Here is a 27,462-nt window from a genome sequence, read left to right on the forward strand (position 1 = left end):
CTCTCTCTCTCTCTCTCTCTCTCTCTCCTCTCTCTCTCTCTCTCTCTCTCTCTCTCTCTCTCTCTCTCTCTCTCTTAAACACAAAGTTTGCTGAATGAATAGATGATGGTGAAGCCTGCTGCCCCCATTATTTTAGGAGTAGTTTCAGAGACTGTCACACCATGGTTTCCGTGACTTACTGATCCCATATGAATGACAGGTATTGCTTTATTTCGCTTTGACCAGAAAGTCTGAATTTAGGAACATTATTGAGGCGTACTGTTGCTATTCTGAGAATGGGGCAGCCTTACAAAAGAGGGAAACTGTGTGCTCATGTTCTTTGACTTTATAAGGGAAAATATAAAGAAAGAAAATTAGAATAGGACAAGAATAAAATTGTAAACATGGGTATAATATACCTGTATTCCTTAACATACTTTATAAGAGAATAGTACAATTGGTATGAATCCTCTGAGACTATAAAAATTTCCATTTTAAAGACAAATTCTCAATCTTTAACTTTATTCATGGTTTTCCTACTTGCTTCACAATTAAATAGGTGAATAAAATATATACATCTGGCAATGATTTTTCATGGCAACATTCTGTTTGTGGTATAAATTTCTTCATACTACTTGATTAAGAATGCCACACAAATTGCATATGCTTATGCAATCTACAATAATTAATCTACTGCAAACAAGGCAATTTTTCTTATCTGGTAAACGAATTTCCACTGGGAGGAAATATTGAAATTTGCTTAATTCTTTCCCATCCACACCTTATGCTTAAAATGCACCTTTTTCCATGTACTTTTAAGTACTAGTATTTCTACAAAGTTCACTGACCAAATATCTACTTAGAAAACATAAGTATTAAGATGGATACCTCTAAGAACAATTGTCCAAATGGGTTTGAACTCCAACTCTGCAAGGTTTCTGGCAATCGTATCATGGTAGAGGCACATGTTTGGGTAGCATGTGCTTCTCCACTGGAGCGCAGAGGCAGACATGCGGAGGTGGAACAATGCATACAGGCTGGCCTTTTGGCAAATCGTCCCCCAAATCTGTGTGAAGGATTTCTTTTCTTCCTTTTCCCTTCATAACCTTGATGGTAACAATACTTCTCTTCCTATTTCCCCATCCTTCTTTTGACAAAACCAAAGAAGATAGCTACTTTAAAAATGTCCCTATCTCATGCGTCCTAAAAGAGACACATAAGTTCCACCCTTGCTTTTGTTTTCCTTTTCTCTTCTTGTGGTGGGAGAATGGCTATTAAATGATTTTTACTTGAGACACTGAGTTTATAAACATGAAATTCACATGAGTTGCTATTTACATCAACACTTATTGAGCATCAACACTAGGCACTGTGAACATAAACATGGTTTTGAGATAACTACTGTGCTTTATACATGTCCTTTATACAATACCTCGGGCTTTACCAAGTTATTATAAAATGGATACACTCTCTAAACAGGTATGTTCCCAGAAGTTTGCTTGCACAGAAGACATGGTGAATTCTGCCTATCATGAAAGGGTATCAGAGATATAATCTCACAAATAAAAAATATGGAAATGAATCTTAAAAGGTGAAGGGTTTCAATAATGTACTAGTAAACTAAATCATTGGAACCACCCATCTCCTAAGGGAAGCTAAGTTTAAAAACAGCTGATTTAGCCAGGCTGGCGTAGCTCAGTGGTTGAGTGCTGGCCTGTGAACCACAAGGTCCCAGTTCAATTCCTGGTCAGGGCACATGCCGGATGTGTAGGGCATGCAGGGGGCAGCTGGTCAATGATTCTCTCTCATTATTGATGATTCTCTCTCTCTTCATCTCTGAAATAAATAAAAATATATTTAAAACAGATGAGTGGATTAAAAAAAAACTGTGGTACATCTATACAATGGAATACTATGCTGCAATAAAAAAGAAGGAATTCTTACCATTTGCAATAGCATGGATGGACCTGGAGAGCATTATGCTAAGTTAAATAAGCCAGGCTGAGAGAGATACATATCACATGATCTCACTCATTTGTGGAATAGAATGTACAACATAAACTGATGAACAAAAATGGATCCAGACAGTAAAGCAACAAGCAGACTGTCAAATTACAGCGGGGAGGGTAGGGACATCTGGGGAAGATAAGAGATCAACCGAAGGACTTGTATACATGCATATAAGTACAACCAATGGACACAAAACTCTGGGGAGGGAGGGCATGTATGGGAGGGGGCAGCAATGGTATATGTACACAGATAATAATTTAATAATAAAAAAACCAGATCCAGAGATAGAGAAGCATTGATCAGACTCTCAAACCTCAGAGGGAAGGCAGGGGAGGGTGGGGGGAAGGAGAGATCACCCAAAGGACTTGTGTGCATGTATATAGGCCTAACCAATGGACACAAACAACAGGGCGATGAGGGCAGGAGTGGGGGTGGGGTGGGGGAGCAATGGAGCGATAAGGACACATAAGTAATACCTTAATGATTAAGGCTTAATCAATAAAGAAAAATAAACAAATGAAACAAAAAGAAACCCCAGCTGATTGAAAGCATTCAACAGCTAACAAGGGAGCAAAGAATTTTAAGCTCGAGGAACTAAAAACAGAAAGAACCACAAAGAATTAAGCCTGCTATGTACGTGTTCCTTCTTCTCTAGGGACATCTGTCCAACCCAAAAGAAGGGACTAGAGAAGCTAAGTTGAGCAGAGCTTCTGGCAGTCTCCTAAGTCTTGGGGAACAAAACTGGGGATCCAAGATGGCCAATGTGAGTGGGACCCTCCTAACCATGCCAGGTAGTGGGACAGGGCCCAGAAGAGCTACAGCAAAAGAATCACAGTAAATTGGAAAAGCACCACCCCTGTAGGCACTGCAATCCACTTGCCAGATACATGGTGATATGCAATAAATCACTGTTGAATGACCAATTAAATTATTAGATCTGGGAACCAAAGGGGTGACGACCCATATTTTGCCAGTTGCCCCGTTACAGAGCATATAGCGACTAGATGTGAATTGGGGCAAAGAGAAGCCCCAATCCCCCAAAATTGTGAATTCACAAAGTTGGGGTTCTGAAATAGGATGATTTATGCAAGAAAAGGAAGAAGGTAGAAGGGACACGCAGCTAGGACAACTATCTCTAGCTACCTCTGTGCCACTTGGAAAAAATGGAATAGAGAATGGGGGTGAAGGGATAGAGGGAGAGTAGGAGAAAAGGACAGGGTTGAGGAGGTGGGAAAAGAACTCAGTTAAGAAACAGAAAAAAAAATCATTCTATTACACAGCAATCATATTTTCCTACAGTTGTTCAGAAAATGTATTTCTTAAATCCATTAAATTAACTAATTATGTTCACATCAATTTCACTTGTACCACATTGGGATTTGTTTTATTTTAACTGTGTTTTGTGGAGATCTCTGATCTCTCTCGATTCCCAATCCTCCTCCAAATCCCCATTATTTAAGGGTATGTGTCTCCAGATTAAACTTTTTTCTCATTTTATTGAAATTGTTTCCATGTTCTAAAAACTTAGCACTTTGTGTTAACCACTTAGAAGAGGCGAAACTTGTTCAAATATGTGCACGTTTTCTTGAAAAAATTAGAATTGTGAGTGGACAAAGGCCAAGTTTCCATTTTGTAGCTGAATGATAAATGAGGCAAGCCTAACAGCCTTTATTTTTTTAAAAATAATATAAAGATATTTCCTTCTCTTCTTGTCATGCTTAGAAGGATGAGCTGACTGCCCTAAAAAGTGTAGTTATTCAAACAGCAAACCTGTTCTTATTGAACTGTTTTCTGTGGATGCCATGTGTTTATAAATATCATCATCCTTGGTTTCTTCTTCACCTTAAAATCTGATATTCAGTATGGTATGCATTAATGCAAAATTGTTTAAAGGGTGAGCAATCAAAAGTCAGAAAATGCCTAGTTAAAATTCTTAGGAGCAATGAGAACTTGGCCACATTACGTACCCTGGGCAAACTATGACACATTCTTTACCACATGAACAGTACTGCATTGAAGATATGAATTTACAAGGGAAGGAGGAATAGAAAAATTACATTCAGGCCACAACACCCACATAATTGGGCTGCAGAACCTTCAGAATTTCCTGACAACTGTGCTAAAATTTGGACTTCGCACATAGATATTGTGACAACAGTATTTGCATTGAATTTCCATGACTTATTAAAGGAAGAAAGCATTCTAGAGAAATCTTCAACTTAGCTGCCCCTAACCCCAAATTTCTTAATTTGTGTGTCTTTGTGCAATTGCAATGGAACAAAGAAGAAACTGAAACAAAAGATTAATGTCTTTAATGAGCTTTTATTCTTTACATTTGTATTGGGAATTTTTTTCCTGAGAAATGATGGCCGTTGAATTAAAGTGCACTTTTAATAATTTAACATTAAGAAATATGAAAGCACCGATATTTGTGCTTCAACATTTGTTCCCCAGGCAAGAAAAAAATGGGGAAAAGTGATTGGAAAAGCCTGAAATGGGAAACGATTATTTTCTCTTTTTTTTTTTTTTTTTTTTTTTTTCATGACCAAAGCCTTACCAATTAAAGAATAAAGTTTTCACAAGGCTAAATCTTTAGCACTACTTTATGCTCTGAATATACAAATAATAGCCAGGTTTAATAATGTGGTTTTCTAGATAAAGTAAGATCAATTCTTTTGTATCTGCTGAGAATTAGAAATCAGTGGCTATCTCAACACAGTTTCCCTACCAATTTCCTGAAGAGATTCGGGATTTAAAACAAATTTCATTTTTAAATTCTAAGTCTGAAAAGTAACATTTTCTTAAGCCTGTGCCTACCCTTGATATCACAAACTCTTTGGAATTGTACAGATTCAAATGGATGAAAGTAAGTATGGAAATCACCATGCTTGATACATTTAGTTTCAGAAAGAGAATAGAAATGGATCAATTTACCATTTACCTCCTAGACTGGGTGAGAAAACCCCACATGCAGAATACTATATACAAAGGCTCCTATTGGGTTAAAGTTATTTTCATTTGTAAATGTGTAAAACACAAATATGAATGCTTATTATTGACAACTCTGTTCTCCTGAGTAAAAATGATAACAACAGCTGACACTTGGTGACTTCTCATCTAGTGCTAGTCATTGTGCTAAGCCCTTTACCTACTTATCTCATCTAACCCCCTCAAAAACCCTGTATTGGAATTACTATTACTATCTCCTTTATATGGAAATGAAAACATCTGCTTAACAAGGGTTAGGTACTTGCATGGCAAGTGCACGGGACAAGAACACATATGTAATACCTTAATCAATAAAGAAAGGGGGGGAAAAGTGCACACTGGAGGTTAACTCCAAATTCTGGTGCAGGACTAATGAATCTATTCAATAGAAAAGATGAAAACAACCACAACACATCTTCATGATCTAGCTGACCATAGCTTCCGGAGACTGGAACATATGAGAGAATGAATTTAGATTCCTGCTATTCCAAACAAGTTGATTGTGGAAGAAACAAACACTGTAATTTTTTGAAAATCTTTATTGTTGAAAGTATTACATATGTCCCCTTTTTCATTTACTATATCTTCTAGCCCACCCCCACTCACAGCCCCAACCCAGGCTTCACCACAGTATTGTCTGTGTCCATGAGTTATGCATACATGCATATAAGTTTATTGGTTGATTGCGTCTCACCTACCCATCCTCCCCTGCCTTCCCTCTGAGGCAAATTCTGAAATGTTTGATCTTTTACCGGAGAGGCTTAATATATCACAAATATTGATATGACTCTTAGGAACCAAAGGGTAAAGAGAAACAATCCCCTCACTCTATGATGTGCTATAAATTGAGGAGTGGCAGCTCTTGTTTATTTAATCAGGCTAGCTTCCAGAAGGTCATTTTTAAAAAGGAAATGCATGTGATTGGGTAAAGGACATTCTTTTCCTTTGTGGCATTTGTTCATACATGGAATAAGCTAATTGGATTTACCATTAATAATCTTATTAATGCAAATGCCATCTCAAGAATCAATCTTAAGTATTTTTAATATGCTTTATTAATTTCAGAGAGAGGGAGAAATAGAAACATTGATGAGAGAGACATCATCAATTGGCTGCCTTGCCTCCTGCATGCCCCTACTGGGAATCAAGCCTGCATCTCTGGCCTGTACCCTGACTAGGAATCGAACCGTGACCTCCTGGTTCATGGGTTAATACTCAACCACTGAGCCACATCGGCCAGGCAATCTTAAGTATCTTTAATCTATTGAACTTTAAATTCTTTGCTTTAGATGCATTTTCACTTTTGTCTAATCTATACATTTACATATCTTCAAGAGGCATGGTACTTCCACAGATTTTAACAAAGTCCATAATTAGTTTATTACAAACATTACCTGTCTTCCCAACTCCAATTTTTCCTTTCCCACAGTCACTCTAATAGGCATATGTTGCTACTTCTAATTTTTCTAATTATTATCTATTACATTAAGTATGGAAGAAGAAGATTCTTTACCCCCACCTTATGTACACTTCCATCTGCAACTCTCCAATGTATTAACAGTGTTCCAGACACTTATCAGGATATTCTGGGGAAATTGTTGAATTATTTTATTAATGATTTCCTTCCCTCTGTTATCTGGCTTATATTCACAGAACTTCAATTATTCTAGAACAATTTAGATGAGCCTCTATTTCTTAAAATCTTTTTTTTTTCTAATCTATTTTCTGGGAGGGGAGGGATCCCTTTGATGTTACCTCCCAACAGTTTGTGCTATCATAATTTTAATGCCTAAGGTTTTGTATTCACTGAATATTTATTTTTTACAGTATCCACTTCTTCGTGGATTTATATCTTCTCTGAAGACATTAATAGTAGTTATTATGGACCTTTCGTTCCATTTATATTTGCATTTCAAGTTGTTTTTTCCTTTTTACATAAATCTCTGGCAGTCTTTGGCCATCTGATCATATTAAAAGTGGGACACTAAAATGACGACAGGAAGCTCTGGGGGGTGCTTGTCAACAATGCTTCTCTCCACGGTGATATTTGAAAGACCTCTGATTTGAGTATCTTGTGCTCTTTTCTCTTGGAAGTTAGGTTTCCAGAGAAGATGCTTCTGACCTCTCACATATAATGTACATGTCTGGCTGCCAAAATGTTGAGCCATGTGAGGGAAGAAGGCTGGAGATCTCAAGTCCCATATATCAGATTCACCTTAATCCCCGTGTTTTCTACTTGGTCTCTGTTTGAGCTGTGCCTAGTATTGTCTGGTTCAAAGATCATCTGCTTATCCTCTTTATAGAATAAACCTCAAGTCTCCTGCCAGAATGGGGAAGGGATGTTTGCTCAGCTGACTACATTTGGAAGGGAGATTGAGGGACTAAATTGTTCAACAGACTTTCAACCAATTCTTCCACCTGCCAAATCCTGCTCCTTTGGAGGGTTCTGCGATGTACATTAGGTTATGACTCCCCTTTCCCAACTTCCACCTTAGGATTCAGCTTTCTCTGTCTGTTAAGTCATTTAACTCCCATCTATCTGCCTATCAGCTTCCCACATTTTGTCACTGTTGTTTCCTATCACATTTTTATTATTGTCTATTTACTGGTATAGCTTCTTTACACTTTTCTTTACTCTCATTTAATGGGATTCTGGGGAAAAGAAGAGTTAAAGTGATTTTTGTGTTCAATCTGCCATATTGAACTATTTGCAAGCAAAACAATCACAATCAAATGCCTAAAGAGTTTTTTGGGGTGGAGGAGTGAAGAAGTAGCTCACCAAAAAGCCTGCCTGGAAGAATACACTTATGAGAAAGCCAAGAAACTTCTGGAAAAAATAATGACAAGACATTTCTCTACAAGATATTAAAATAATTATCAACATATAATTACTAAAGTGGAATTACTTTGGTAATCTAGACAGATGGATTAATGAAACAGAGAAAAATCAAATATATTAAAATATCTGGTATATGATAAAATAATATTTCAAATCAATAAAGAAAAGAATTAACCAGCAAATTAACTAGTCAACAAATGATACTATAACAAATGGTTAACAATTTTCATATATATATATATATATATATATATATATAGAGAGAGAGAGAGAGAGAGAGAGAGAGAGAGAGAGAGAGAGAGAGAGGCCAGATTATTATGACCTCTGAATGCATAATAATCTGGCCACTCAGTGTGTGTGTACTCTCAGAATTTATACTGATGAAGAGTATATATATATACACACACTCCAGACAAGTGTCCCAGGTGCTTACATGGATTCCAAGGATATTTTTTAGTATGTGGTTGCAACTGTGCCACCTATCTTTGCTCTGGCAGTTATGGTCCATCTAAATACAACTGGTTTTTATTTTACCATTCCCCCACCACACACACACACACACACACACACACACACACACACACACCATAAGGGAACATAAGAGCCCAAGACCACTGAGCTTAGTATTTGGTCCACAGGACCACACACTGCCAGCCTGTCAGAGATCCTGCCCTTCCTCCAAGCCTAGCTGGGACTGGAACACCATCTCCACTGCTCTCAGAACTCCTAGCTCTCATTCTTGTAGCTTGGGAATTTTACTCCTTTGTGGCTGGACAACAGCCTCCCTTCTTGTATTCTCTGGGCCCTGATCCTGTTCTAACTTTTGATTCCAAGGTCTTCTTAACTGTTCCCTCAAGCAAAAACCATACACATCTGCATCTGCAGAATAGGAAGTCCTGGGGTTACAGTTCTCCCATTCTGACTAACAAACCATCCCCACACTTAGCACCTTAAGCAATTACTTTTGTTTTGCTCGGAGTTCTGCAATTTGGGGCTGCTCAAAGGCTGAGGACCAGGATATGGAAATTTCTGGAGATTAGTACACTAACATTTCCGGCAGCTGGTGCTGGCTTCCAGCAGGAGGTTTCAGATTGGGTCAGGAAGAAACACATGGTGTCCTCGTGTGCCTGAGGCTTCTGCACAATATGGTGGCTGGATCTCAAGGGGGTGTGTGCCGAAGAGATAGAACCAGGCACAGCCATAACACTACTTATGACCTGGCGCTGGAAGTCATGGGTGTCACTTCCACTGCATTCTATTTGTGGAGCCAGCCCCAAAGTTCTGCTGAGGTTCAAAGGAGAAATAGATTTCACCTCTCAATAGGAGTGTGTCATGATTCTTGAGAACATTTGGGACTGAATATATTACTGTGGCAATTAGAAAATATAATCTGCAGTACATGGGTTCTTACATTAAAAAGAAGAGGGAGAAAAAAATGTTTCTTTTATTTGTATGTGTGAAAAGTCCACAGGCAAAATAATGTAGTTAATTTTTCAGGTTACCTGGGTTTATGGCTGAGATACAAGTGCTAAGCAATATTTAGCTATATAAATTAACTGTTCTTTGCTTCAAGGTCATGGAATAGGCCCTTAACTCAAGCCAATCACCTTGAAAATAAATGAGACTGCTAACGAGGGCAACCAGATTTTTAAAAATGGCTCAGTATAAATCCATTTCTGCTAGCACATGATCTAGTAAAGATACACCAGGACATCTTGTCTGTCTAAATAAGGGCAGCCTATAAACACTTATAGTGACAGGAACAGGAGAATATTTTGTTTTCTTTAAAATAAATTGTGTGTGCATTGCTGCTTTAATTCATTTATAGAAGAACAGATCACATTTTTACAACTTTTATCTACTTATTTATTTCTATTTATTTCTTTTTAAATTTTATTTTATTGTTTAAAGTATTGCAAGTAGTAGTACATATGCCTCCTTTTTCCCCCATTGATCTTCCTCCAGCCTCCTCTACTGCCCCCTGCCCCTGCACATGCTCTCAACACCCTAGTGTCTTGCGTCCATTGGTTATGCTTATATGCATGCATACAAGTCCTTCGGTTGATCTCTTATCTCCCCCCACAACCCTTCCCAGTGTAAAGGCTTTCTCTATGCACTTTTAAAATACTTCTGATGGCAACCCTATGAAATAAATATGACTCATTATACAGAAGGAAGAACTGAGGTTTAGAAAGGGTAAGTGGCTTGTGCAAGGCAGCTAACCTGATGACAGCTTGACCTCACATCTTTCAGTTTCTGCTCTGAGCCTTCCCTGACACTATGGTGCAGTTGCTCTAGCAGATCACATTTTTGTTTTAACCAAGAAAAAGCCAGGTTGTTGCAAAAATGCAGCATGACTCTCTTGACAGCTATGTTTAGCTAAATCATTGTGGTGGCTATAGTATTTGGTTTTGTATCATGACTATACCCATAATACATTAAAGTTTTATTTTTAGTTTTGATAATAGAATAGAAAACTCATATTCTGTGCCATCTGCAGTTCCAAAAGCTTTACAAATATTAACTCATTTAAACCTCGTAACAAGCTAATGATGTAGAGACTATTATGCCCAACTTACAGATGAGAAAACTGAACTGCAGAGAGGTCAACTAACTTGTTCAAGGGCCCATTCTGAACCCAGAAATTTGGCTCCAGAGTCAGTGCTCATAACTACTATGTTCTGTAGACAGTTGAGAAACTTAACCATACACACATAAAAATAATTTACAGTTATGGAACTATAGAATCAAAGACCAATCGATTGAAAGGTGTCAGCTTCCCTCTTTCTCAGCCTTCTGTAGCTGGATTGGTATTGCAGGCTCAATGATGTGCAGGTTCTGAAACAACGTGGCCATGGAGTACCAAATCCTACCACCAGGAGGAGACAGCGCTACCCAAGCATAATTCCCATCATAATTCTAATTCCCATTATAGCAATCGTCCTTACCCTCCGGGTTCTCCATTGGGACAGCATGAAGCTCTCCTGCAGTCCCTACCTATTCTCAACTCTAGCCAATTGTGTCCCTTGAATGATGGTTGCTGCTTTCTCTAGGCCCACAGCTACTGCCTGAGGTCTTTCTCTGAGGGACTCATCATCTATGACCACAAAGTCTGTCCTTCCAGTGACTAACCCTCTCAACCAGCAGCCAGATCACCTTACCTTAGAAACATCCAACATCGGAACTGAACCCACATCTTTCCTAGGTTTGGTGTCCTCAAATTTATACTAGCCCATGCTTCAGAGCATGCTTTATGGGGAATTCCATATCCCAATATCTGGAAATAAGTTGATATCTCATATAACTATACTTACAACTTGTTATCTGACCTAAAAGAACCTGGTTCTTTACTGAAAATGAGAAAAAACAAACAAAATTAGGACATTAAAATTTTTAACTTACATATAAATAATTTAGGATGCCTTTGAATTAGCCATTTTCAACTGTTGCCTTAAAAAGATGGGATCTGTCAGGTCTCATCATCTGGTTGTAGGAGTTTAACTCCATTAATTGACTTTATGTAAAATATTTATAAACATCAGAGATGTGTTATGGAACATAAGTTCATTATGGCCCTTTTTTTTTTTTTTTTTTTTTTTTTTTTTTTAGCTCATGAAGAGGTACATTAGGAAACTAGGACTAGTTGTTAGCTGCCCATGCAATATGAATGGGACTAAGGCTAAATTTTTCATTCCTAAGCATTTGGGTCATACATAATTAATTTGATAATGTGTGTTTTCTTGGTTTTATTTCTTAATTGAATTTATGTACCATAGGATGCAGCAGAAAAAATATGTCAACTATCCATTCATATAAAGCAAAATTTGAAGAGAAAAATTACCTGTACAGGTAGCATGGTATGAAGGAAATATTACTGGCAATTTGGGCTCAAATTTAACTCTATAACACCCAGATAATTTAATTTTTCAAAAGTAAATAAAGTTCAATGGCCATATTGCCAAGCTATAAACAATTCCCAGTAGAGAAGCTGACATTGAAATACAATAGAATTCACTGGCCGAAGCTGGTTTGGCTCAGTGGATAGAGCGTCGGCCTGTGGACTGAAAGGTCCCGGGTTCGATTCCAGTCAGGGGCATGTACTTTGGTTGCGGGCACATCACCTGTGGGGGATGTGCAGGAGGCAGCTGATGATTCTCTCTCATCGATGTTTCTAATTCTCTATCCCTCTTCTTCTCTGTGAAAAATCAATAAAATATATTTTTTTAAAAAGAGAAAGAAATAGAATTCACTGAAGAAAATTAACTGGTTTCTTTAAAATATGCTTTGAACTTCAAAAAGGCATAAAAGCAGGTACACACCAACCCCACTAGGTACCTTTCCCAAGGGTCTGAATTACATCATTTTATTAAGTTGTTTCAGGGGTCTAATCAATTGAATTTGGTGGCTTGAATATTTGAGTAGTATTAGTGAGCTGAAGGGGGAGTGATAGTACTGTGGACATTAAATGAAAGGGTTGTATTTTCTTTTTTATACTTGTCTCTATTTTTTCAAATTTCATAGTTATAGAAAAGTAATGTGTGATTTAAAACAAAATTTATAGCCTCTCTGATTTTCACCTACATATAGCAGGCAATAATTCACAGATAAATTATTTCAAAAAATTAAGATGATTCTATAAAAGAAGAAGAGATTCGAGGCAGAAAATTTCCATATATTCTCAAAACTACAATTAAACTCAAGACTGACTTAAATAATCTAATGGGGTTTTCTTATTCAAAAAGTTTTCAAAATTCCAGATGTGTAGGAAAAAGATAATAAAATTATAATACCATTGTTCTTTTTAAAAAACTCAAGTTCTCTTACTAATAGTTAAGGATACTGATTTATTTTAAACATAACATGTTTCTGCTTCATAACAACATCTGTATTATTTTACATTTTTATTGGCAACTTTCACTGTACTCTGGTGATTTCTCAAAATCCTCATACTTCCCTGCTGGTCAAAGTTTCCAAAAAAATAATAAACAAATGATTACTAACTATGATCTTTTTATTCCATGACCATGTATCCCATAAGAAACACTTGAAAAAAAGTTGAACTATTAACTTTGGGGGAAATGGGGTTCACATACCAGATCTCAAATGTAGAGATTTTGTGACGTGGACAGATCATCAAGAGTAGATAAAACAAGTGCACTATCCCCAAAAGACAGTGTCAACATCTGGACATCCACTAGCATTAAACACACTCCTAATTTTCCATCTCACAAAAGAAAAGTCCGTTGCTCACAGAGAAGCTGCTACTATGGTAAGTGCTGCCTATTGCTAAAGTTTCTAGCCAAGTTGTTCTCAACTGAGAATGATTCGAATCCCCAGCAGACATTTGGCAATATCTAGAGATTTTTCTGCTTGTCAGATCTGAAGAGAAGTACTGGCGTCTGTAGTGGGTCTTTCTTACAGATAGATTCCACTAGTGTAGTAGATGCGGTAGTGTGCTGCCCAGACTCACGGGTGTCAGGAGTGTTGGATAGTAATAACTCACAATTCAGTTCCTCTCTAGGCATTACCCAGCACTGAAGAGAGTCACCTCACACTAGCTCATGACCCTTCTCTGAGTGAAGCCAGCATTCAATGACTGTCAAATGCAGAGGGAGAGAAAGGACTGTCCCCTTTGTCTCAAGTATGGACAACTTTGAAGATCTAAGCTCAAAACCTTCTTGACCCATGACCATCTCAACTCCTTTATTCATCTTTCTTCTTTCTCTTCCCCAAAGGTGTTGAGAACACTCCCCAATACATATTTTGCATGCAAATTTGATCCCTGGTCAGGAGCGCATATAGAAGGCAACCAACTGATGTTCTCTCTCTCTCTCTCTCTCTCTCTCTCTCTCTCTCTCTCTCTCTCTCTCTCTCTCTCTCTCTCTCTCTCTCTCTCTCTCTCCCTTCTCTCCCTCTCCCTCTCCCTCTCCCTCTCCCTCTCCCTCTCCCTCTCCCTGATCAATAAGCATATCCTCAAGTGAGGATTAAGAAAAGAAATAAGCCGAAACCGGTTTGGCTCAGTGGATAGAGCATCGGCCTGTGGACTGAAAGGTCCCAGGTTCAATTCCAGTCAAGGGCATGTACCTTGGTTGTGGGCACATCCCCAGTACGGAGTGTGCAAGAGGCAGCTGATTGATGATTCTCTCTAATCGATGTTTCTAACTCTCGATCCCTCTCTCTTCTTCTCTGTAAAAAATCAATAAAATATATTTTAAAAAAAGAAATAAAAACATCCTTCTAGGACAGTCAGCACTTAGACCACGGTAAGTATGTAAGGCAGCGATTTTCAACCTTTTTCATCTCATGGCACACATAAACTAATTACTAAATTTCTGCAGCACAATTAAGATCTGACAAAAATAGGTATTACTTTGATTCACTCACACCACACAGCTATTGTTGTGTTGGCTGTTGTCATTTTTTTATTTGACAATCTAAGGGAAGAGAGGTCAGTGCCCCTGACAAAATAGTCAGGTATTGCATGTAGTTTTTGGATTTCTTTATTGATTAAGGTATTACATATGTGTCTTTATTCCCCCATTGCCCCCTACTCCCCATTCCTGCCCTTACCTTCCTGTTGTCTGTGTTGATTGATTAGGCTTATATGCATACATAGAAGTCCTTTGATTGATCTCACCCACTTACCCCACCATCCCCTACCTTCCCTGAGGTTTGACGTTCTGTTTGATGTTTCTCTGTCTCTAGATCTGTTTTTGTTTATCAGTTTATGTTGTTAATTATATTCCACAAATGAGTGAGATCATGTGATATTTATCTTTCTCTGCCTAGCTTATTTCACTTAGCATCATGCTCTCCATCTCCATCCATGTTGTTGCAAATGGTAAGAACTTCTTTTTTACTGCAGCATAGTATTCCATTGTGTGGATGTACCACAGGCTTTTAATTCACTCATCTGCTGATGGACAGTTAGGCTGTTTCCAAATCTTAGCTATAGTGAATTGTGCTGCTATGAACATAGGGGTGCATATATCCTATCTTTTCTGATTGGTGTTTCTAGCTTCTTAGGATAGATCCTTAGAAGTGGGATCACTGGGTCAAATGGGAGTTCCATTTTTAGTTTTTTGAGGAAACTCTACATTGTTCTCCACAGTGGCTGCACCAGTCTGCATTCCTACCAGCAGTGCATGAGGGTTCCTTTTTCTCAGCATCCTCACCAGCACTTGTCATTTGTTGATTTGTTGATGATAGCCATTCTGACAGGTGTGAGATGGTACCTCATTGTTGTTTTGATATGCATCCCTCTGATGATTAGTGACTGAGCAGGTTTTTATATATCTCTTGGCTTTCCTTCTGTCTTCTTTCGAAAAGCATCTATTTAGGTCAGTTGCCCATTTTTTAATTGGGTTGTTTATCTTCTTTTTCTTAAGTTGTAGGAGCTCCCTGTAAATGTTGGAGATTAAACACGTATCGTTGATATCATTGGCAAATATATTCTCCCATACAGTGGGCTTTCTTGTTGTTTTATTGATGGTTTCCTTTGCTGTGCAAAAGCTTTTTATTGTAAATAAAAAAAATCTGCTGATGTAAGGAATAATCTCGCTCACCCTGCAGTATTTCATTCCCATTGCCCAGCTAGCACCCATATCCCTGAGAAATTTTCCTACCCACCCTGGAACAAGACCTCCTTTCAAAGTCTTCTTCCACATGAGAGCTTAATGACAGATCATATTCTTAAGTCATATTCAATAGGAATCAATGTTGCCATTCAACCTTGATTCAAGCTGAAGCCAGGAATCTGCTTGCCACAGGGGAATATTTGGGATACATCAGGGACTTTCATGATGCCACTAAAACTATAGCAGGTCAATCTGTATAGTGGCAGAGACAGCGCTATAAACTCATCAGACTTCATTTTCTTGTCCACGTAGGCTCAGTGTTATAGAGTTCCAGCCTCCTCTGCTATGCTACGAGGTCACATTACTGAATTCTGGCCCACACAATGTGGGTAGAAGTGATGTCTGTCACTACTAGGCCAGGTCCCTGAATCCCCCTGAACAGTTCTCCATGCATTTTCTCTTCCTTTTTCTCCCATGTGTTGTAGATGATCCAGTCAAATTCTGAGGCCTCATAGGAGAGCAGAGACATAACACTTATGGAACCTTGGCCCCTGAATGGCTAAATGCAGTAGAGCCTTCCCACACACCTCATCAACCATGCTTGGGTTATGTCATGGAGATATGTAGGTGACTTGTCACTGTAGATAGTGTTGATTACCTTAACACCATGGTCAGCAAACATGCGGCTCTTTGGCCCCTTGAGTGTGGCTCTTCCACAAAATCTCACAGCCCAGGAAAGTCTATTTTGAGGAAGTGGCATTGGAAGAAGTTTAAGTTTAAAAAATTTGACTCTCAAAAGAAAGTTCAATCATTGTACTGTTGATATTTGGCTCTGTTGACTAATGAGTTTCCCTACCACTGCCTTAACACATTGACTCCAGATATATTTGGATGCAACCATGAGAGCTCAGCTTGTGAGAAGGTTCCTTGATATTTGAGGAACGCTGTCTCAGAGAAGCCCTAATCAATATCTTAAAAAATCCAGTAAAAAGAAAGAACTTCTATGCCACCATAGGCATAACGAGTGGATATAATATAATCAAAGGCATAGCCATTTGCAAACAAAAAAATAACTGGCATCCTGTATTTAGTTATGGAAGGTATAACTGGATTATGAAATTGCACTCACCCATACATATTTCACACATCATTGATTGTGTGTTAACACGTTTAAATTTTGTTTCAAAAACAAAATAGCCCGCCAGCATGCTCTGAGTAAACAGACTCTTAGAAAAATGATGAACAAGGTCTGGGAAGACAGAAGGAAAACTTGAGGAAAATGGACTAACATTTTCACTTTAAAGTGAAAACTTGGAGAAAATATAAGGCTGGTTGGGTAAACAGAGAAACTATATAAGCCAGAAATTTAAGAAATGTGTATTTTAAAAGCCAAGATAACCAAAACAGGATGGATATTCACTCACTGTTACCCTGCTCTCTAGATTCTTATATTCCATATGTGCAGTAGAAAATAAGCAAGTGAAACAGGATGACTTGCTTTTTTTCTCTTTTAAGTGATTATTCTTCTCTATGTTGAGGGATTTGGCTATGCTTCAGTTCTCTGGAGGAACTCTTTGAAAAAAAAACCTTAGATTGTTATCTTTGAAACCATCTTCACAAAAGGCTCAAATTTGAACTAGTAAGAACTTTGCTTTCAAACCTAGAAATGCATCTGATTTCATTTTATTTTAAATTTTATCCTCAAGGCGCACATGACGTATTTTAAGTCACTCTGGTAGAGGGCTTCCAAAAATCTTTCAGTTCATAGGATTATTCACTAGACTCTAACATTGTAGTCCACTTACTAATGTCTGAATGCCTCTACCACTTACTGCTGGCTTAATACACTGTGCATATGCATGTGAATGTGTGTGTGTGTGTGCGTGCGCATGCACACACACATGTGCATGCATGTGCTTCAGGTCATTTTGTTGTATCAGAAGCAGTTTCCTATTTCTTTAAATTTGGAATCCCACACTTCTTCAGGGAAAATATATTAGATAACCAAAGATACAATGAATGGTTGCTCCATACCCCTAACCACTTTTCCCTCCCTTCTTCACCTTAAATTACTACCATTTCACCTATAATTATTTCTATACATCCATGGATGTTTAAGTTTATAACTCTTGTGTGAGATTTTAGGCCAAATTTATCAGTGGCCATCATTAAATGAATATTTGTTTTGACTTCGGCAAGGACTTCTACTATTTTCATAGCAAGGACAAAATCTGTTCAATACTACTCACTTTTAACATTTATAATAAAGACACTATTTCATTTGACCTTAAACTTATACAATGTTATCTGTCAATTATATCTCAATAAAGCTGGGGGAAAAGATTTCATTTGAACTGACAATGACCTTTCCTTCACAATAGAGCTGTGAATGAACTTCTGCTCCTCAAACTCCCCCATGTTACATTTTTCTTATCGCTAATAACAGTCATTAATCAATCATCATATACACATACATACAAATACACAGAAAAAGATACATGTAATTTTTCTTCCTATATCACATTCTTCTAGTCTAAACCGAACCAGATTTTCACTTATAGGGGGGGGGGGGGAATCTGTAAATAAGGTGTTAAAGGAAAAAATAGAAAAATACATGAAAAGTTATCTAACATGTTCATGGTTAAGGGAACCAAGGCCACACCCAATTCCACATTCATCCTGATTTTCATATCACATTTTATACCACAGTTATATGTAATTTTATATTAATATATAAAGCATGCCTAAAATAAAAATATTTTAAAATCTTATTATTAGTATTTCAGTTAAAGTCAAAAGAAGAAATTTAAGTTAGTGCCTTTAGTTTAAGGAGAAATGTATAAGGACTTGTATGCATGTATATTAGCATGACCAATAGACATAGACACTGGGGTGGTGGAGGCTTGCTCAGGATGGGAATGGCTGGGGGGGGGGGGGTCAATCGGAGAAAAAGGAGACCCGTAAAAGTTTAGACAATAAACAAATTTTTAAAAGATTTTACTATCCTCACTAATTAAAATATAGCCTGTTGGAAAATACCACCTTGGGGAATTTTCCTTTGGAGCTATAAATGTTTTGGTATAAGGAAAAAAATAATATGTTAGAGAGTGTTGGTACATACCTTGTTTCTAATATTAAAAGTTGTAATAAATCCCTTCATAATTTAAGAGTTCACCTGGACTAGAATCCAAGGATTCTGGGGTAAGCACCATAAGTGCCGTCCCTGCCCTCACAGAGCTTATGATCTCCTAAAAAGGAAAGTACATGAGGGGTCACAATCCAGTGTGACACTTGTTTCAACAGAAGGATTGTAGGAAGGTGCAGAAGAAGGGAGGTGAAGCCAGTGAGGGCCCGGGGAGGTGATGTTTAATTTAAGCTGAGACTCATAGCATCCTTCTTGATGCAATTTTGTTTTATTGAAATATGGCCTATGCAGAGTGGAGGGAACGTTGGAGGAGATAATACAAGGCAAGGAAAACAGGCAGAAGCCCATTGACATTAATATGGGCAAGAAAAGATGGCATGCTGAACAAAGAAAATAGACAGAAGTGGACAGATTCAAGAGCTATTTCAGAGTTCGTAGCCATGAGTTTGGTGATAAATTAGTATGCGTGGTAAGAAAACAGGGAGAATCAAGTATACATCTGAGAATGGAAGGTGACCACTTTTGTTTTGTGAAGTTGGATAAGCCGTTGAGCTCTATGGTGTCAAGATTTTTATTTCAGTTGATTCTCTCCAGAGATAGACAAACATCTCAAATTAGACTTGGCCTTGCGATTCATGAAAATGTTAAGAATGTGTACATGTGGTGTAATTACTGCCATAATTCAATGGGGCTGCTTTATGCCTTAAAGCTGAGAAGCAAGCATACCTTTGTGTGTTTGGAATGTTAATTGAATTACCTCCGACTTTAGTTTATGTTCCTTAAGTACAAACTCTTAAGTCAGGCAAAAGGGATCACAGTTATGTAGTACCATACTTAACTACCCTTTTTATAAGCAAGGATTTTCATACCAAAAATAAACAGAGGCATAGAGACATAAACCCATAAATTATGTGGACTCCTGCTTTAAAGGGCCATGTATTTGCACAAGGACCAGGAGAGCTTTTGTACAAGGGACTAGGTCCTGGGAATTCTCTCTAAAAGTGATTTATTTCTGTCAACATTCCTCTTCAACTTAAACATAAGCATTCACACATATTTAAATTTCTCTAGACCTTGGAAGTGAAAGCTCTACTTCTGATGTTCTGAGTAAATACCTTTAGCAAAGAAGCAATAAAATAAGTGAAGGCAGCTTTTCTCTTTGAATTTGCCTTTCTTATACAAAATTTTCTCTAAACACCTAAAGATTCTCTGATGATGTTATTTAGAAACATTTTCTATACTATATATAATATATATGTGTAATACATATCATACACACATGTATTACAAACTGTTAGAATGTTTCCTATTGATCTGATTTTTGTTTTTTTTACAGAAAGGTTCTTCTCAGCTTCCTGCCAATGTAGATTTCAAACTTTATGTGTACTTACAAAATCACTTTTGGCAAACATTTATGAACTATCTACTCTGTATAGGTAGATGTGCCAGTGTATGCCAATTCATATTATTATTTTTTAAAATATATTTTATTGATTTTTTACAGAGAGGAAGAGAGAGGGATAGAGAGTCAGAAACATCGATGAGAGAGAATCATTGATAAGCTGCCTCCTGCACACCCCCTACTTGAGATGTGCCCAAATCAAGGTACATGCCCCGGACCGGAATCGAACCTGGGACCTTTCAATCCGGCTCTATCCACTGAGCCAAACCGGTTTCGGCTCAATGCATATTATTAACATAGTAAGTCAAGCATCAAAAAAACAACAGACCACTTAACGAATAAGTAATAATGTTAGCAGCAAATAGAGGGAGACTTAAGCAACCATTTTCTACCATTCTAGTTTATTGAGGGAACAAGTGAGAAGAAAAACAAGCTTTTATAACACTTAGCCCCTGATATATCATAACAGGAATTAGCTATCCTCCAGCCTTGATAATCCATTCTCCAAAGAACCCTCATGATGATCTTCAATAAAGGGATTGCACATGGCTGACAGTACATGTTATTTCACATCCCAGGTTATTACTGATTGCCCAGAAAGCCTTCCTGGTATTTATATTTTCTGTAAAATAATCCTCACTTCCCAGTAGGAGGTTACTTTGCACTAAATGATGAAATTGCACTTTGGAATATGTATTCCATTAGTGTTTATCATATTAGTATATTATCCCTAATACAAAATTCGTGTTAGTTTAACGCAAAGCTTTACTTTCTCCTCACTTATGACTTACAGAAAGACATGTTGAACAAGTTAGTTATGTCAATACATGTCTGTTAAGCCCATGAGCTGAATTCCAAAAGGCCTGGAAGAATTTTTGTAAATGCTCTGCTTACATTGCTGCTGCGCTAACATCATTGACCCAATTAAAAACATACACGGACAGTTCTGTATTTGTAATAATTTGTATGATTTAAACGACAAGGTACCTTAAAATGGGGCCAGAATCACACTGGCAGAATATGATTCTCCAGCTAATCGGAGTGATTTCCCTTTTAAATCTGGATTGAGAGACCCTCAGCATAAAAAAAGACAATGAGCAAGACAAAAAGCTGTCCAGAACAGAGTAATCTGCGTATTGTTTTTCAAACCTTGGGGTATCAAAACTTGCTGGTGTGAACTCTGTCTGGTACATCCAAAAGGAAATCACCCCAAGGTCTTATTGACTTGACCTTGTGTCTATCAGCTAGGCGGCCCACCACACACCAAACAGCTGCACCCAAGAAGACTGCCCTCTGGACCTCCCTTTGCCCTGCAATGAAACATCATGGATGGACCCTCATATCTGGTTTCAGGGCTTGTTCCTCAGTTACTGCTTCATCCCTGCCTTTCCTCAGCTCCAAACCTGTGGGCCCCACCTCCTGTCTCCTGCTGTTCATCCCGCACCTGCTCTTTGGACAGATTTGGACACTGGCTATCTGATACCAGTGGGTTTGAACTCATTGTCTGGCACTCATGCCTCTGACTCCCCCTCCATCCAGACTCTGGTCTCCAGCCAGAGCAAAGCAAACAGTGTGGACTATATCCTAAAAGTGCTGTTTCAGTCAATGGAGATAGGTTCAGTGGTGCTTATATAACAAACAGCTCCAAATCTTCTGTGGTCTAAAGCACAGGTCTATTCTTGTCTTAGTCTACAAGCCCATCCCAGGCCAGCTATGACTGTGTTTCTAGATCCCCCTCACTCAGGGTTTTCTATCTGGAACATCTCTGCTCCCTGTGGCTGGGTGAAGAAAGCATGTTGGATTGCAAAATAGCTCTTCAAGACTTGCTCAGAAGTGATACATTTCTAGTCACATTTCATTGCCAATGCAAATCATATAGCCCTGCTTCATGTCAAAGGGGCACAAAGGTACAATCCCACCCAAAGGCAGAAGAACCAACGACATGCTGAATAATGTTAACTGTCACCACAGGCACCATTTGTTATACCACCATAGTCTAATAGATTTGTTCCTGGAACTGAAATATTGACTACAGTGCTTGTTAGCTGTGTCCGTTAAGCGTTACTAATCCTTAGAGAAAGTGGTAACTTAAGGTTTAAGTAAGACACAAAAGGGATTGGCTGAGCCCTAGCCAGTGTGGCTCAGTGGATAGAGTGTTGGCCCCCAAGGATTGCGGGTTCAATTTTCCCCATTACCTCAGTTGCAGGCTGGGCCACATGCAGGAGGCAATCAGTTGATATATTGCTCTCATATGGATGTTTCTCACTCTCTGTCTCTCCCCTTCTCTCCCACTCTCTCTAAAAATCAATTGAAAAATATCCTCCGTTGATGCCAAAACCGGTTTGGCTCAGTGGATAGAGCATCAGCCTGCAGACTGAAGTGTCTCAGGTTCAATTCCGGTCAAGTGCATGTACATTGGTTGCGGGCACATCCCCAGGTGCTGGGTGTGCAGGAGGCAGCTCATGGATGTTTCTCATCGATGTTTCTAACTCTATATCCCTCTCCCTTCCTCTGTGTAAAAAATCAATAAAATATTTTTTTTTTTTAAAAAGAAAAATATCTTCCGTTGAGGATTAACAAAAAAAGGAGGGGGGGATTGGCTGAAATAAAGTAAGTCCTTAATAAAGAAACTTTGTATGCTAGACTGTCTTCAGTAGTGCTATTAAGAACAACTAGTGTTTCATTTATCAGGCATCTGCCATGTGTTATGCATGTCTCTAAGCTCTTTACATATATTAATTTGTTTAATCCTCTAGCAACTCCATGATGCAAGTACTCTTTTTATTCCCATTTTAGAGACAAGGAAACCTAGTCACAATGTTTAGTAATGTGCTCAACAGCTATCATGGTTTACTGGATGTCAATTTAACCCTTAAAAATATAACATAAAACTCTAATGGTTTGATTCTACTAACACCAGGGTTTCTACCCTGGGTCACTATGAACCTCTTAGTCTGTTATATATAAATAATGTGTCTCTTTCTGTCAAGAGTCAAAAGAGAGCATCATTCTCACCCCAACCACCAAAGCAAACCTGATAAGCTACAAAACCAAAGTTTTAAAAATCCAACCTGAGAGTGGGGAGTGCACACAAACCTAAATGAAAAAATTTCCAGAAAATAATTGCCCTTCATAGGTGAGAAGAGAGTTGTAACTGTTGTCACTCAGCAGAATGATAAGTGGAAAAGAACTCCACTTGGGAAGGGATAAGGAGACATTAGCCAAGACTGCGGGGAAGGTTCAATGGTTACATGATGTCTGGCACACAAAAGAAGAGAATATCAAGGCAGTCAGCCACAGAGCAAGTCTGTACCGATCCACCAAATCATTTCCACGAGATGCCACCAGATACTCAGGGGATGAACAAGGCCTTTTCCAAGGGCAGGGCAGCCATTTCCAAAAGCAGAACTGAGAAAAGTGCATTTCATGCGCTCTGGGCTCAGAGCTACTGAAGGCCTGGGGCTTGTCGGGTAAGTTGAGAGAAATCCTTCCGTGACACTCCCACAAGTAAACAATACACACACACACACACACACACACACACACACACACACTAAAAGTGGGCAAAAGAGCTCCCTGAACAGACCCTTCATAAAAGACTACATGAAAGGCAAGTAATTATATGAAATAGTGTCCCACATCATTAGTTACGAAGGAAATGCAAATTAAACCAAAATTGAAGAGACTTACATCAAATATTGGTGAGGCTATGGAGCAACTAAAATTCTCAAACACTTCTAATCAGAGTATAAAATAGTATAATTATTTGGAGAACTGTTTGGCAGTTTCTAATAGTTAAACATACATCTGTCCTAGGAACCAGTAATTCCCCTGTAGGTAATTATCTAAGATGAATGAAAATGCATATCCTCAAAAGACTTGTTTATAAATGATCAAAGCAGTCTTATTGATAAGCTCAAAACTGGAAACTATCCATATGTTCAGAAACATGTAAACATAAAACTTTGTATATTCACACAAGAGAATACTACTCAACAATAGAGAATAGGAATTACTAATACAATAAAAAACATGGATGATTATCAAAAACATCGTATGCAATGAAAGAAGCCACACACAAGAGTACATACGTTTGAATCTATTTACATGAAGTTCTAGAACAAGCAAAGTAATGCAAGGCAAAGAAAATAAAAACCATAGTTAAATTAACCAGAAAGGGGCACAAAGGAGCCTTCTAGGGTAATGGAATTATTCTATATTTTATTTTGGAAGGATAATACATGCAGTTGTCAAAACTTAATTGAAATGAGGATTTGCGCAATTTATTGTAGTTTAATTATACCTAATATTTAATTAAACATTATTTCAGAATACTGAATCATTATTTCAGAATACTGAGAACGAGTTGGCTCCCAATTGAGTCCATGACACAAGAATTCAAAAACCAAGTCCTATAGGCCACCCAAGGTCAATATAAAACCATCACAGCACTTCTCTTGTTCATAACATTTAAGAGTCGGATGCAGACATGACAGGACTTGCTAAATAAAAGCACAACCCTATACTTAATGAGTGATCCTGTCCTTTCATCTCTCTCTAGCCGGTGTTATCTCATGCTGATCCACCCAAACTTGCTGATGTGTCAGGGCCATAATCTCTCAGTGTCAGCCTGTAATTGTTCAGGGTCAGCCTTTAAAGCACTGGGATTCCTGCTCTAACCACACAGAGCTTATCAGTTGTATGGCTTCCTAGAACTCTACCATTAACGAACTGCTTGATTATTTCTTTATTGCCATTTCTGCTCTTAGCTTTTCTATGCAAGTCTGTGCAAACACTTTTCTGTGAGGCTCCTTTGAAATGCTCACAAACATAGTGAGGGAAAGTGATATTATGCAGTAGGGTGGCTGCAGGTGAGAAAATGCACATCTTCTAGTCTTAGCACTGCCTAAAATAGTACTTCTCATACTTTAATGTGCATCAGAATCACCAAGGAATACTGTGAAAATGAAGACTCTGACTCAGTAGGCCTGCAGTACAACCCAAGGCTCTGCATTTCTGACAAGCTCTTAGGTAATAGGGTGTTGCTGATCCATGGACCACACTTTGAGTTATAAAGGCCAACGATTCTTCTCTCTATGGTTATGTTCTGTTTCTAGAAGGTGCCTCTCATTTGACTGCTTCAGGTTCAAAACATCCAAGCGAGGATCCCAGCAGAAGACAAAGAATAGCTTTTGGAATTAAAAAGAAACAGTCTAGAGAGGCGTTCTAATATCCATCTATTAACTCAACATCAATACATCTTCTTTGATGTATGCCTATAATCAATCTGCAAAATCCCCATTGACCAGCAGCTCCTACAGAGCAGGCAACAGACCTTCCAGAATTATATGGGAACAGAGCAATGGGTCAGATACAGGAACCTCACCAACACTTCAGCTCACGTTGATTAGAAGCAGCACTCTGCCTGAGAGCCAGGGAGAGCAGAGGGATGCAGGTCAGTGAGTCCTTCTCTGGAGCAACCCAGAGCCTGCTTCCATAATCAGGTGGGAAAACAGCCTCTTTTCCCAATGGCTCTGCTGGTACAACTGTGCTCCTCAGGCAGATACAAAGGAAAACAGATGTTGACCTTTCCGCAACAGCATTACAAGAGGTAGTAAAACTATAATGACAGTATGATATGTGGCAACCCATGAGGACATATTTTGAAAATCTTAAATCATACACACACACACACACACACACATTGAGTGGCCAGAGTATTATGATCTCTGAACACATAATGATAATGATCTGGCCACTCAGTGTAGATCCTATATAATAAAAGGCTAATATGCAAATTGTCCCCTCGACTAGAAGTTCGACCAGCAGGCAGGCCAGCCAACTGCCTATGTCCTCTCCCCCTGGCCAGGCTGGCCGGACCCCACCCACGCATGAATTTATGTACCGGGCCTCTAAAATATATATAATTTACATATGTGTGTGTGTGTGTGTGTGTGTGTGTGTGTGTGTGTGTGTATTCTCTATCGTTATCCTTAGAAAATTACACTGAAATCACTGAATCTAAGTCAATTAGAATATTCACAAATCCTCAACCAGTTTAAGTGTTTATCATTCAGAACAAAACTTTATACATAAAATAGTAAATACTAGCACTTAATATAGTATGATATACAAGAGTTATTGCAGTTGATCAGATTTCTTGTTAATTGGATTAGTGGATTAATCCTTGGGCACACAAATACTTTGTAAAAGAAACAGAAACAACTAAACATACATGCACACAAAACATGGCAGGAAAATAAGCCCACAGGTTTTGCTAGTTTAAGAAGACTAGCCAGTTATACTGTGATGAAGGTTAGGAGTTCTAGATTTTGCATAACTAGCTTAATATGTGAAAACAAACTCTACATGGAGGCAGCCAGGTAAGCGCTGCCCCAAAAGTTTTGGGATCAATCTACATACAGAAATCTGGAAATGTATTAGGGAACAAGAACATTGAGGAGTTCAACTGGGATTCCTGATACTCAGCAAAATAGCTACACAAGCAGGAACCAACAGTCTTTTACTTGTCAATGCTTGTCTTTGTTCTAGAAGTCTTCCTCTGCTATTCTAGAACATTTCTGACAGTGGTTTAAGATGGTGAGAGGCCCTGGTCCTAAAAAACAATTCAGTTCTTCTCAAATTGTAATACAAGCACCCACCTAGGGCTGGGCTAATGTTTTGGTAGCAATTTTTATAAAATGTATACTCTCAGGCAAGCCTAATTTTTTCTATCAGAAGGTTAGCTGAAGAATCAGGATTTCTCTCCACACTCAAAATGAGGAGCAATAAAATCTGAAAGGAATCAGATATCTAAGGGAAATTGGAGCTAAACTGAATTATTACAGAAAAGCTGTGGGTTCTTTTGCAAATATAGTATAATCACCACTACCACTACCCTTTCTGCAACCACCACCATCACCCCTCATCACTACATCATCGCCATTATAATCACCATTATTGATGTCATCATATGCTATTAATAGTACAGACAGTTATAGAAGAAGCCTTGTTGAAAATAATTTTGGGAGCAACTATTAAACCTTAAAATTAATATCCCACTTGACTCTTCCATTTCTTTCAAAGCTATGTGTCTTACAGAAATGCATATGCAAAAAATGCATAGAAAAGCTTAATATTATACAGATGTCAATTCTCACCAATAAAATTCCAAAGTCCCAATAGGATTAATTTTAGGCAAATTGACAAACTGACTCTAAAATTTACATAGAAGCATTGTTTGAAGCACAGAAAAATCACAAACATCCTAAGTAACTTCCACGACAAATTGATTTAACAAATGTTTATCAAGTGCCTATTATGTGCCAGGTAGTGTTTTAGTTAAGGAGATAACTAAATAAAATGTTTGTATGCTCCAACTGTACACCACTAGGCTGCATATCATAAGAATAAGGTACAGTTAATTAATTCATGTGAAAAAATCTATATTGTGGACATTTAAAAAATCAGAGTAGAATACATGCAGTATAATGCTATTTATTTTATAAAAATCATCTTATAT

Source organism: Pipistrellus kuhlii, unplaced genomic scaffold (genome assembly GCF_014108245.1).
Source record: "Pipistrellus kuhlii isolate mPipKuh1 unplaced genomic scaffold, mPipKuh1.p scaffold_m20_p_69, whole genome shotgun sequence".
NCBI lineage: Eukaryota > Metazoa > Chordata > Mammalia > Chiroptera > Vespertilionidae > Pipistrellus > Pipistrellus kuhlii.